The 12,882-nt window shown below is 39.5% G+C and overlaps 1 protein-coding gene across 6 annotated transcripts in view; it reads left to right on the top strand.

Moving 5' to 3' along the window:
- The window catches only part of LOC128877874 (collagen alpha-2(IX) chain), a 236,225-nt gene that overhangs the window by 1,728 nt on the left and 221,615 nt on the right, over positions 1–12,882 (top strand). The window lies entirely within an intron of this gene.

Here is a 12,882-nt window from a genome sequence, read left to right as displayed (position 1 = left end):
GTCCGACGCCTTGTTGGATATCATTGTTATCGACGATTTTATGCCGTTAGGGCAGAAACTCTGACAGCTACACAGTATGCATGCGTTGATTGTTTCCTGTGTGTATACATTGCACAGTTGGGTCTGAGGAAGGATTCTTTGACAGTTGCACGGTGTACCTATTTGGAAATCGATGTTCTCGACGATCTTGGTCAAAGAAAATGAATTTTAATGAAATTCTTGAATTTCGATAACGATACAAAAAGAAATACCACAATACATGTTTGATTATGTAGTTTCCAGTAATTTGTAAACAGAATTTAAACACAGTAGAAATTTTCGAGAGTATTATTTTGGCGATCGACATATAAGGGCTGCAATGGACAAGTAGTACAGCAAAACTCATGACGATACCTTTAGGAGCCAATACGTTGCACAAGACTCCGTCAACGTCCAGATCCTGTAACAGGATGCTGACGTAAACAAGAAGAAAATGCTTCAGAAATTGGAAAACTCTTTGGAACAGCATTACCGTCGCGAAAACTCACTTTAAAGAAGAAAATGCGGATTTGTCTTGGATCGTGAACATCACTGCGAGGCTAACTTTCTTGTAGTATCGCGCAATAGGAGGCTGATAGTCTCAGGGAAGCGAATTAAAGGGGTAAGCGAGGATGACAGAGCCACAGGTAGGCCGAGGGATTGAAACTCCACTTGGCTGATTTCGCGCTCTCAGCTTCCAACGTTTTCATCCTCGCCGAGGGTGACGTTCTCGAGGACTAGCAGCCGCTGAAAGAGATTTTTCGTCGTGCAATCGCACTCCGTGTCTGTCACTAGGCGCAAGAAACGCTCGGTAATGAGGCTTTTGTCCGCAGGAAATCGAGGTTCATTCGTTTCATCGTAAATGGAATTCGCAACTAGATTTTTATTTACGTCACGACGACCAAAGGCTTTTTCGCTATGGTCGCTGATCTCGAAATCGTTTATTGGATTCCGACGAAGGTCGACGTTATATTAGCATTCATATTTATCATATTATTCCGATGCAGGAAGTGTTATCGTCCATTTCTTTGAATTCTACCGAATTTCTTTTCGTTGTGGACAACCCACACGAATTCGTGCTTATTTGCATTATGTCCTGTCGTAAATGTCTCGCACGCGTATTTCCTCGATAAAAAGGACCCAAAAAATGTGACAAAAAGCCTTGAAAAAAAAATCCACGAGAAACATCGTAACGCGATGCATCGTGGGTGCATTACGTGATATCGTATTAATCCTGGAGAACGAAGAGCGAGGAGATGGCGTTCGCACTTGCCGTGTTTTTGGTCCAGCGACATAACTCAGCGTAACGTTGCTCTTTTTGGAATTCTCTGCCGCTGCCCACCCTACCGTATGCAGATCCAGAGAAAGAGAAAGAGTGACACGTCAGGAGGGGATGGGAGAAAGGGTGGAAAACACACGTGCCACGTGACGGCCGCGTGTTAATCCGCGCGGAGTGTATTTACGAGTTTGGTCGCATTCGGCGCACGTGTGCCACCGCCAGCTTTAACACGGAGCTTGCGAGCGTAACGCGGAATAGCGTGTTGCGCGTTGTTCGACATGGGGTCGAAGATAAAATCATGGCGAACGATGTCTCTTCAGCGCTTCCTTGGAGTCAAGGTATGGTGAATTTGTCAGGCTAAAAGCTTGCGAGGAGGATTCGTCGATGCAGAGGTTGGTTCTGGTAAGGAGTGACGCCTGAATCTTCGGGGGTCAATCTAGATGTAGAGAGAGTTAACTTTATCCGAGTTTGAAAAGGAGGAGGTCACTCAATTCGACATGTATATTTTTTTTTTAATCAACTAAAAATGAGACACAAATTTATCCATATCGTTTGGAAGATTAAACCAAGAATCACTTATGGAGACACTTGGACACATTAACAAACATTTCCAACGTGTTGGAATATTCTGGACTAACGGTTTGAGATACCCTAATGGGTATATTTCCAACCGTTATCGAGTTTAGCGTTTAGTCTTAATGCTGTTTCTGGCCATTGTGTACGACAGCTATTGAGGAAGTCGTGGTCTGCCTACGATGCTCGGTCTATTCTACTGTTTCACTATTTAGTCTACCTCTACTCGCTGCGCATGACGTTTGTTGTCAAGCGCAGATTACACAGGCGTTGTACTCGTGGGTGGTTTTTGTAATCACCGGTTTTTCATCACATTACGTGTCGTAATATACAAATTGAAATTTGTATTTAACGAGTAGAAGACTTCACGTAGTACCCATGTTATATTTTAATAGAGAATAACAAATTTAAGAATTTGTATTTTTCCCATCTTCTATTAATTTGTTACCATGGACACGTTATATCGATTCGATACCAATAAAATATCAATGGAATCTAAAGTCTTTGAAAGTGCATTTTATGGTTTCAAGTATGCAGATTGCCTCGTGGATTTGTGGCATGTCGAAATATAAGTAATGGCGTATATATTGTGTTTGCATCGAGACTAGGAAACATATTCATGGATTCCTTGGCCCGGTATTGTACGATATTGAGAAAAATTTCGATTCGACCTATCCAGAAACGGGGTTCCCACGTACCGCGATTTTTCAGGAAGATGCAAGCCGTGGAAATAAAAAAATGACGAGCCACTCGCTCCGAATCTTTCACAGTGATCCCCTGTCGTTCATTTTATTTCGCGGAAAAGTTATTATTCGGGTTGGCGAAATTGTATTGGCGAGAGAAGGGCTGATATGCTGCTCTCACAAAAATTGATCGTAGTCGTGGCTTTTTATTGTTGCAGGCGAAGTTTTCGAAATTCATCCGAAATTTTATAACGTTCAACTATAATTCTTTTCGTGTGCTCTAGAAACTGTGATATGGACATTAAGAGAAATAAATTCTTTGTGAATGATTTAACTCGTATTAGTTGACAGAGACACTTTTAACAAATTTTAAAGACAGTTTCTGTTTCTATCCTCGGATCGATGCACGAGTCGGGGAAGCTTAGGAACTACTTGAATAAAAGTTACGGTGCAATTAGTTGGTAACAAATTTCTATAGGAATGCGGTTTCCGCGACGCTAATTTGTTACTGATGAAGCTGAGCGTGCACGTTGCGCCACGTGGGAGTTTATATCAAGCAATTTAGATGCGAGTCTTGAGTCTTCTCTCAGGAACTACAGTGTATATTGTCATTGGCATTGTAAATTCTGGAAAATAGCATCTCGAGTGTCCACGTTTGTGTTAAATTGCCTTCCTGTCGCGTCGGGTTACTTCAATTTCTCTCTAATAACACTTTTTCACCGTCATATTTCGAAGGCGTGCGAAAGTTAACTCTCCAATTTACTGCCCCCTAACTGCTTTTTGAGTCGAATTTATAGTTCGCGAGCCGCGCGAACCTTTATCGTGGTATATTTTTCGTTTTCAATGGCATTTTTGCAATATCCTTGGACTAAAAAATGAGAAAATATTTTAATACTCCCGTATACATAATTTACTTAACCATCTTGTTTCGAGTTTTATTTTAATAATTAATATATCGAGAGTAATTTAATTCTTATTTTAATTCCTATTTATTTATGCGAGTAATAATTATGAAATAGAGATCCGAAGAAGTTGCATTTATTTCATAGAAGGGAATCAAGTAAAATGTTCTTCGCAGATTCCGTTGATCAGTTAGAAATGATTGAAACCTCTTCGATATCCTTCAGCAGAATGTATTCCTAGACTCTTCTACGCGAATTTCCAATTACTTCACTCTGGAAATTCCTCGAACGGTCACCGTGTAAAATTCAACCGTCCTACCATCCTTTCGAAATGAAAGTTTTATTCCAATTAAAATTGACCTGGACGTCTCGTCTCTCCCGTTGCATTCAAATCGATTCGAAATCGACCACTTCGATAGGTACAACCAAGACGTACAACGAATTACAATTATTCCTGCGGTATAGCGAGGTTATTAAACGTTTCAAATTAATAAAAAAATTTCTGTGTTTTACAAAGGGTTGATGTTAAAATTTCATCCCCGATTCTTCTCGAATTTAATTACAGATTTATTCTAGAGGCGATTCTGTTGCTCGCGTGGCCGTGTATTGTAAATCCTAGTGGCATTAACGAGTGAAATAAGAGTAACTAATAGTTCTTTGCGGAGAAGTGCTCCGTCGTTACGCGTGCCACGATAAATTAAGTTCAAAGCGCGCAATCGTAGGAAACGACGCAAGCCCGCACCGCAATAGCAAACAAGCGTGTCGGTGTGACCACAAAAGGAGTAACCAATTTATTTTAACCCTAGAATATCACGCTGGGCTTCAACGTGGACATTAGTCTGTTTTCTTCTGCTCGTTCCTACATATAAAATATAAAGTGTATTGTTACATTTCGATTTACTTCAAAAAATTCTTGTAATTTAGTGAAACATATGTAAACATATGTACAAAGTGTGAACTCGTTATATCCACTAGTTTTCTAAACAAAAAATCTCAATCACCGCTAAATTGTTAGGATTCTAGACAGACTCATTAGCTGCTGTTTAGTATTTCATCTTCGAAATAGAAATAACTTGGATTTCATCGTTCACCGATTCCTTTTATCTTCATTCGTGTCACATAATATTAATTTGTCAAACGCGGAGAGAACGCGAAATTTCATTGAAATTGTACAGTTGTACGCAACGGTGACTTCCGCAACACGTTAACGTAACTTCTGGACATTGTATTGCAGCCAGTGAATTTTATTAATACGAACTGCTTCATATAGCGCGACCATAGTTGCACGAAAGGATAATGCAGTGTAACGGTCCAATTAATACGGGATTTAATTAAAACTCGGCGAAAGTGGCAACATGTGTGAGAAGGGTTATTTCATTTAATTCAACGTTGCTTGCGTATGCGACTATTCATTGATGGAAATCAAATTTTCTCGTTTTCTCCATCCATTGAGGAATATGTACATTATTATTTAACGCTCTTCAACTTTTATATCAACTTTTTGATTAATGCTCCAGAAACATCAGAGAACAAATCTGAAAGATACAGTTTGTCCACTGAAAATATTTTTTTCTAGAATATTTATAAGCAACTCAAAATTATTGTCAAAATTTTTGAAATTAATATTTGATCGATGTATTTTATTGATTAGAAATAAATAGAATTTTGGACTGGAATAAGCGTTATCGCTCAATAAGAAGCTCGTGATAAAGGACCAGCTTTTCAACTCGTTCCATGAATTCTATAAAAATCTTGGAATAGCCAGGGAAGTAATTACTGTAAGATTAAGTTCGCGTAGCGATGGCCGAATGTTCCAGTCTTTTTTTTTTTCTTTGCCAAATGAGTTTGGCCGACTCCAACTGCCTCTGTAACAAGATAATAGGACGGCATACGTGTCTAATAGGAAAATATAGCTCCATTAGGCAAGTTCTGATTAAAGCACAGTTACCGTTATAGGAAAAGCTTCTGGTCGCAATTTCTTTCCGCCAAAGTAATGTCTGATATAATATAAAGTAAAGTGCTGCTTAAAGGTTGCATACCGTTCAGGAGGATAAATTATTTTCGTATAAATTATTTTTTTTTTAATATTCAGTCAGTAATCAATATGCTTAAGAGAAAATTTATTATTCGATATAATTCAATTAAATTTTATTCCAGATGGGAAAATTTAAGCTGTTCAAGCAAAAATGTATTCATTTGAGAAAGCAGCATTCCTCGCAAAAGCATTTCTCCCGCTAAGCCTGACTAATTTTAGAGCGTAACACTGTCGTAACCAGGAAGGTTGTCTGGCGCATTGGGTTTGAAAGAAGGAAAAGGGGAGAAAAAAAAATTCTTCGCCTCGAATAGTTGGCAGTTTTCCCCTGTTCGTTGTTGGCCATAACGTGTTGCCTATTCTCAGCCTGCTCCACCACCGACGGGCTTGAATCCGGAGTTACGAGCCTCGACCGGTGCACCTGGTCGATTTTCCTCTTCCTTCTTATCTTTGGATTAGTCGACACCCCTGGTTAGCGCTAATGAATGGAGCAGCATGAAAGGACACGCGCGCGAGAAACAGTGGCAATTAAAAGCGTCTGTGCAGCGTGCCTGGCAATGATCATCGCTGAAAGGTTCAATGCACTTTCCGTGCACATTTTTTAATTCTCTTTACCTTCGTTAAACATGTCACAACAGTGACATTCAACTTTCTACAGTATTTCTTGTTACGAACAAAATTATGAAAACACAATGATCTCTTAGGCGATCTTTCCTCCATTTCGTTTCTGAAAAGGGTCCTTCGCGTTAAATTGGAGTTCGTCCATTCTTTCACATGGTTTCACCAAAATTGTTGAGCATTTACATATATTCGTCATTTTTCATTCCGAACCTATACAAAATTTAAATTGAAAAAGTACTAAGCCACTTAAATTAAATTAAAATTTATTTCAATATACTGTTCTCAAAAATCAATTTCGAGCTTTATTTAAAATACAATAATTTGTTTTATTTTAGGTATTTAGCGTTAACATTGCACCATTCCCATTAATTTTATATTCGAAAGATATGCACGAGCCATTTTATATTTTCGTTGTAACGTGATTTGCTTTCGCATTCCCTCGTACGCGATTCATCCCACGAAATTTGGACTGTCGAAACGTTCTTTACGACCGCCAGGGTCGTTTGTTCGTCGATACGGACAACCATTTCCGCTTTTTTTTTTTGTTTCCCCGGTCATGAATCTTTACGAGCAACATTCCGCGAATGTTACGATCATCTTGATCGCGTATCGCCGGCGGCACGTGGCCCTAAACGTCACTTTATAAGTAGCAGCGTTACCGGAGGTGGCTTAAGAGACTGTCTGACGTCGGACTGCTATCGTCGTTGAATTATCGCTTCTTGCGAGACCGTCCACCGCGATTAAAGTTACGTTGCCACTTCCTACCACAGATTCCAACGAAGCTCCGATTTTCCGTCTCGCGATAATTCAGAAACGCTTTGTTTCACCCGGAAGAAGATTTGAAATTCCGGTGACCAGTGATTTGTAAGGTTGCAAATGGCGATAAGAAAATTTTAATTTGAACTCAAAATAGACGACGTCCAAATTTGGTTTGTAAAAATATCGTCACGGACCAGTAAATCCGCAGTCACTTGTTTTCCATATGAAAAAGCGTGTCTTTTCTGCGAAATTTCGCTATTTTCCCTCTCGAGCGTTGTAATTTTTAAAATATTCGTTCTTTCTCGTCGTTTTATGTTTTCAATAGATACAATTTGAAAAATCAAGAATACTTGGTACGCGTGTTTTTTTTTCAACGATGCTCTACTTTAATAAATTACTGTTTCTATATGGAAAAATTCTAGACAAATATGCAAAGTTTGGAAAAGCTGGTGCTATTAGTATCGGAGAAAAGATTCATGGAAATCGCCTCTTTTTAGCGTTCTGGTTTAGAAGACCACTTAAGTATTGATCGCTCTCGAATGTAACATGAATTTACATTTTACATTAAATTCGGTCAAGTCGCCCTATGTAGGTTGTTACACGTAAGCTATCGGTATCGTTCATGTGAAGTGCATTTCGAGATTGTTTAAGAATTCCAGCACTGTTAGTTACAAAATATTATTGATAGCTTTGTTTCTTAGGTTCGAGTAATCATTATAATATCCTGGGTCATTTTCAATTATGTGAATATATTTTGTCAAACATTTTAGCGGACTTCAGATTTTTCTTGGCTAGTGTTACTGAGATCTCTATGCACTGTGATTTATATCCCCGCGGAACGTCACACATTTTCACGTAGCACCTGCAGTCGGTGGAACTGCAATTACAATACATTCATTCCGCGCAGACAGATCCTCCATCGATGGCAAAGACATCATCATAAAGTCGTATTATCGGTTTATTGGCCTCTACGTACTGCATCGTCCCCAGTAGTGGAAGACAGATCATGATTTTGTATTTGTAAATAACAGTTTAAGCGACGTGTTTTGGACCGCAAATTAAAAAGCATTGAACAATTGTTCGTACGTATAAGTACATCGTATTGCATGCATCGTAAGCTCCGTATAAATTTATTAAAAGGAACTTCAACGAAAAAAAATTATAAGTAAATAATTTTCAACCACTGACCCAGATATCTTCTAATTCTGATAAATCGATTATTATAAACCTTATATCTTTCATCTTCCTACTTTACGAGTAACACTCGAATGTAAATGTCGCTGAATATCCATAAACGTCTTATTATTTTCGAAAGTCTGAGAAAGTCCATCTATGGTTCGAAAGGAAAAGGTAAAAGTAAATTTCGAATAGTTCCAAAAGATTACGCGTCGAATACACAGGAGTTATTTGCTTCCTATTCATCCACTGTTTCGTATTCCGCTCACGTATCCGCCAAAAATTCCTGGAAAATCGTGATACGCCGAAAGCTCGAGTCCTTTCGGAGCCTGGAAGCTAAAAATAAAGATGTTTAATTAAATATACAAGCTTCTACCGCGGTTTTTCTTCCCGTCGACCACGGGAGGTCTGCCACCGATCCACCTTTACCTTCGGGACAGGAATAAATTCGTTTCTTTATTTTTCGTCGTTCGTCACCTCATTGTGGATCCTCGAGATTCCGCAGTCCGCCCTGTCACCGATCGCAAAAACCCGATGAAATACAAACCACCGTCGCTCCCTTCCGCGTGTCCGATGATCTATGGCGCCGTTAATTAAAGCGGCGGGACGCTCGCCGGAGTACAAGGTGGCGTTAATGGGGCGACGTCGAAAAAAAATATACGGTGGCAGCCATTTTACGGAACGACAGTTCCCCTGTGCGGCGAGATTCATGCTAATTCTCCCGATATGCTCTGCTGTAATTGCTAAATTAATGCTCCTAGTTTGTGGAGGAAAGCACTCTAATTACTAGACTCCAGCTGTAGCTTGTAAAAATGTCAAACTTACAAACACGCCAAACAAATATTTTCCAGAAACAAGTGGCCAGTCCAACTACCATAATAATTACCAGTGACCAGATGAATTTGAAAGGTGTTCCTCGGCTAGATGAAACGCGAAATTGGTTCATTGCCGTGGCACCCAGTTAAAGAATAGACATGATCCGTTCTTCCCCCAGATTCTCGTCGGCTGTCAGGAGCCTCTGGTGTATCGGTTCATTAACGAGCACCACTTCACCGTCGTCGTCGACGACGCCGCCACTCGAGCTCCTCGCTTAATTATTCCGTCGCCGGTACACGTGTCTCTGGATCTCGCCGGGGTTTTCCCTGTTCTTTTAATTCCGTTTTATATCGTTCGCCGGGCCACTGGGTTAACGGAGTGTCGTCATTCGTTGTCATTATCGCGAACGATAGGGGACTTGTACGTTTTCATTCCTTCCAATCTTCTGTTGTTAAGAAACGACCTTAGTCCGCGTTTAGTCTCCTAATTTGCTACTAACTCGGCCTATGTGCGTTCGATGGGGGTTCTGATACTGGAATTCTACGGGAGGTTTCAGGTGAAGGTACTTGGGCGTGTGTTGGGATCTCTTGATACCGTTGGAGCGAGGCCAAGACACTCGTCCCTGGTTTATTAACAATGTAGGTAGTATGTTTCAATGGTAGCTTCTAAATATACCATAGGCCTTTTTTTTCCGAGTGAAAATGCATTACGTATACCCGGATTTATGCGGGGCTCTCATCGGGTGGCAATAGCGAGCTCAGCGTTCGTCTCTCAAAGACTCGAGAAGAGCCAACTCTTGAAACCCTTTTTATTATTTTTTGAAGTTAAAGCACGTTGCATGTTTTCTTCTCTGTTGAACATCGTTGAATGATCAAAACAATGTTTGAGCTTCTAGATAAATTCGTATGGCGTTGCGAGTATCGGTTTTTGGTTGTTATCATGTCTGGAAACTTTTACGATTTAAAAGAAAACATCACGAGGGAGAAAAAGAGACTAATGCCAACAAACCTTCCGAGGAGCTAAAAGGAAAAGATTCCAGACCTTCTCGCAAGCATAAATTCTACAAAGGTTGGAGTTCACTTTGTCGACGCGACTGTAAACTCGAAACAACCTTCCATTTCATATTTATACGTATGAAAATTCTTTTATAAAAGGTAGATCGCGAGGCAAAGAGTTTACTTCATCCATATCCATTTACGGAACGCAATAAAATACAATATCGCGTAAATGTTTATTTCTTGCAGAAATTACGTCTACGAGAACTCAGCTTTTGCGGTTTGTTTTTGTGAACTTTATCGTTCGAGGTTCTCCAGTTTCCTCCTTTGTTGTGCGTTTCCGTTGAATAGGGATTTATATGAACGTTTGTATCCTTCTGTCGATGACGCCATTCGTATTTAAAGGAATCTTCCTCAAACAAGCTAAGTTAAATAAGATTGAAGTTAGAAAGTACAAGAAAAAATTATTTTATATAAAAGAACAAATTGAGTGAAAGTTCGAGAAACTTATGTAGACTTGAACTTTGATGCCAAGTGAGAAGTTGTGTTCGTTTCCATTCGGCATTACTATCGTGGGCATGGATACGGGTGTCCTTTATGCATCGACAATTCTAACAACACAAGCCACTCCTTTGATATAAAGGCTCAGTCGTGTCCAATATATTTCTATCAAAGCACAGTTGCCCGTGTGACAACATCGGAAGTCAGTGTTGCGTGAATTCTACATATCGGGCGTCGCGTAAAAAAGGAGATTTCTAGTGATTAGGTTCGCTGGAGATTTCAACGCCTCGCGATCATAACCAGGCCTCCGAACAGAGGTGGTCAAAATTCTTATTCCGATGAAGATCACTCGGATAATGAATTAAAGATATTTTAGATAATTAGATAATTTTCCAAGGAAAACATGAACTAAGAGGTCGAATAGTTAAGATGAATAGGTTTAGATAAAATCACGTACTCCATTAATTAAAATAATTGGTAGCAGGTGTATTGGACATGTACAACGATCTTGTCAGACGGAAATCGAAAATCGCGGACACGATTATGCTAGTAGGTAGGCGTTACGCAAGATCAACATTCTCGATCGTGATTCAAGATCAACAGCCGTCGCGATACGCCTACGCTCGCCTCTCGCCTAGGGATGCAAATGCGTGTCACACTTTTCCACTGAATTCCTCGTGTTCTACTGACCTCGGGACGTGAGAAATTGTTTGCTCGATGTGGAAAAGCGTTGGTCACATAGGTGCAGGGATTCTCAATTGAGGTCATATCCTCCAGGACAAAACGGACAAAATTTTCAGAAAATGTTTGCATTATCGAAATGCTATATTCATACGGTGTATAAGTAAAAATTTAATGTTTAGTTCAAGAGGTGGTTACGGGCCAGAAAAGGTTGAGAGACACTGCTATCGACGCGTCATTTTACGACAGATTCGTTCGCCCATTGTATTCTCCTGGGTCTTTTAAAAAATGAGAAAAATGTATTTCTTTCATGCATGATAAAAAAGATGGATTTGACCACACAATAGAAGGACTTGGAATGAAGTCTGTATGTCAAAGTCCTTGCTGGATAATCGTAAATATACGAGTAGGTTCAGACATTTTTTATGCGATAGTTCTCGATTAATTTAAGGTTGATAGGTTCAACTGTGACGGTCTCGGTAAATAATAAAATATGCGTAAAGGATTCTCTCCAGAAGATTAAGATTAAAACGAATTTAAAATATACGTAGTAATAAAATTTGCATCCAAGATTCTAAATCAGAATCAAAATTCTTTCGAGAACGTTGACGACGAGTTTCCGTTAATATTTACATTCTAGCAAACTTGCTATGAAAAAAAAAAAATATCAAAGATGAGTTTTAATATCACTCATGTTTGGAAGGGAGAGTGCAAAAGAAAGAAAAAAACTGCGAGAACTTTTTATTCATAAAGCTGGACCTCACGCTAAAGCTGGTACTTACGCTAAATAAGTTCTTTGTGCACAATAGCTTTTTCCGCGGGAAGTTTTCAACATCCTTTGAGGGCTTGCTTTTTCCACGGGAGATCGCATTAACGAAACAGGTTTCGACGAACCCAATTTTCCGGCGGCGTGCTATCGTTCCCCCTTGGAAGTCTCAGGAGATGAACCCTTATTGTTTTGCTCGAAACAACGCCCAACATTTCGAATCGTTTTTGCGCTAATCTCGCGCCTTTCGTTCACGAGATCACGTATCTTTCCCACCCGTAGACATTATACCTCGCGCAAAGGGGGTTGCTATTTGCTCGCGCTCCTATCGTTATCGGTTCTACTTTCATCCCACGGTATTTCTACCTCCATTTTTCCTTGTTTTTTTTTTCATTTTATCTCGCATTAGTTATTTGCAGGCGAAACGATACATAGGGGGTTTCATAAGAGCATTCAGCATCGCTGTCAGTGATACTTTTAGAACTTACAATTCTAAAAGAATATTTGTTACACGTGTATACTTGCTCTGATTTATATTCCTACGTCCTCATCTGAATCTGAAACTGCTGTTTTGTATTCGTGGAATAAATAGGACACGATTCAGCGCATGTAGGTTTATTGATACTTGACATTGTTGCATACAGGACTGATAAGTTTTTATGCCACAACTGTATATAAAACCGTGTTGCCGGCAGAAATGAAAAGAAAATAAAGGAAAGCGTGAGAATAAAACGGGTATGTTGACACCCTTCGACGCGAGATACATTCATACAGACTCGCAACCCCAATCCAGTTGGAAGTGTTTTATGCGCGGGATTAAACAACCCTTTGGCGGGAGTATCAGTTATCATAAGTTCTGTAGGCGTTCCCATTTCGCCGTGTTAATGCGATTGTACAAGAAAAATACGATTTAGTTCAGTCTTTCGTAAACATACATTATACGTTATCTCCTTGCACCAGAATCATGAATATACATAGTATATAATTCAACAGTCTCCTTAAATGCACAAGTTTCTCTACGATAAATGGAGATGAAGATAAATTATTATTACCGTTTTTGTATTATGTTTTAGGAATGAA

The sequence above is a fragment of the Hylaeus volcanicus genome, chromosome 6, assembly GCF_026283585.1.
Source record: "Hylaeus volcanicus isolate JK05 chromosome 6, UHH_iyHylVolc1.0_haploid, whole genome shotgun sequence".
In the NCBI taxonomy this organism is placed as follows: Eukaryota; Metazoa; Arthropoda; class Insecta; order Hymenoptera; family Colletidae; genus Hylaeus; species Hylaeus volcanicus.
This window is presented reverse-complemented; position numbering and strand designations above follow the sequence as displayed.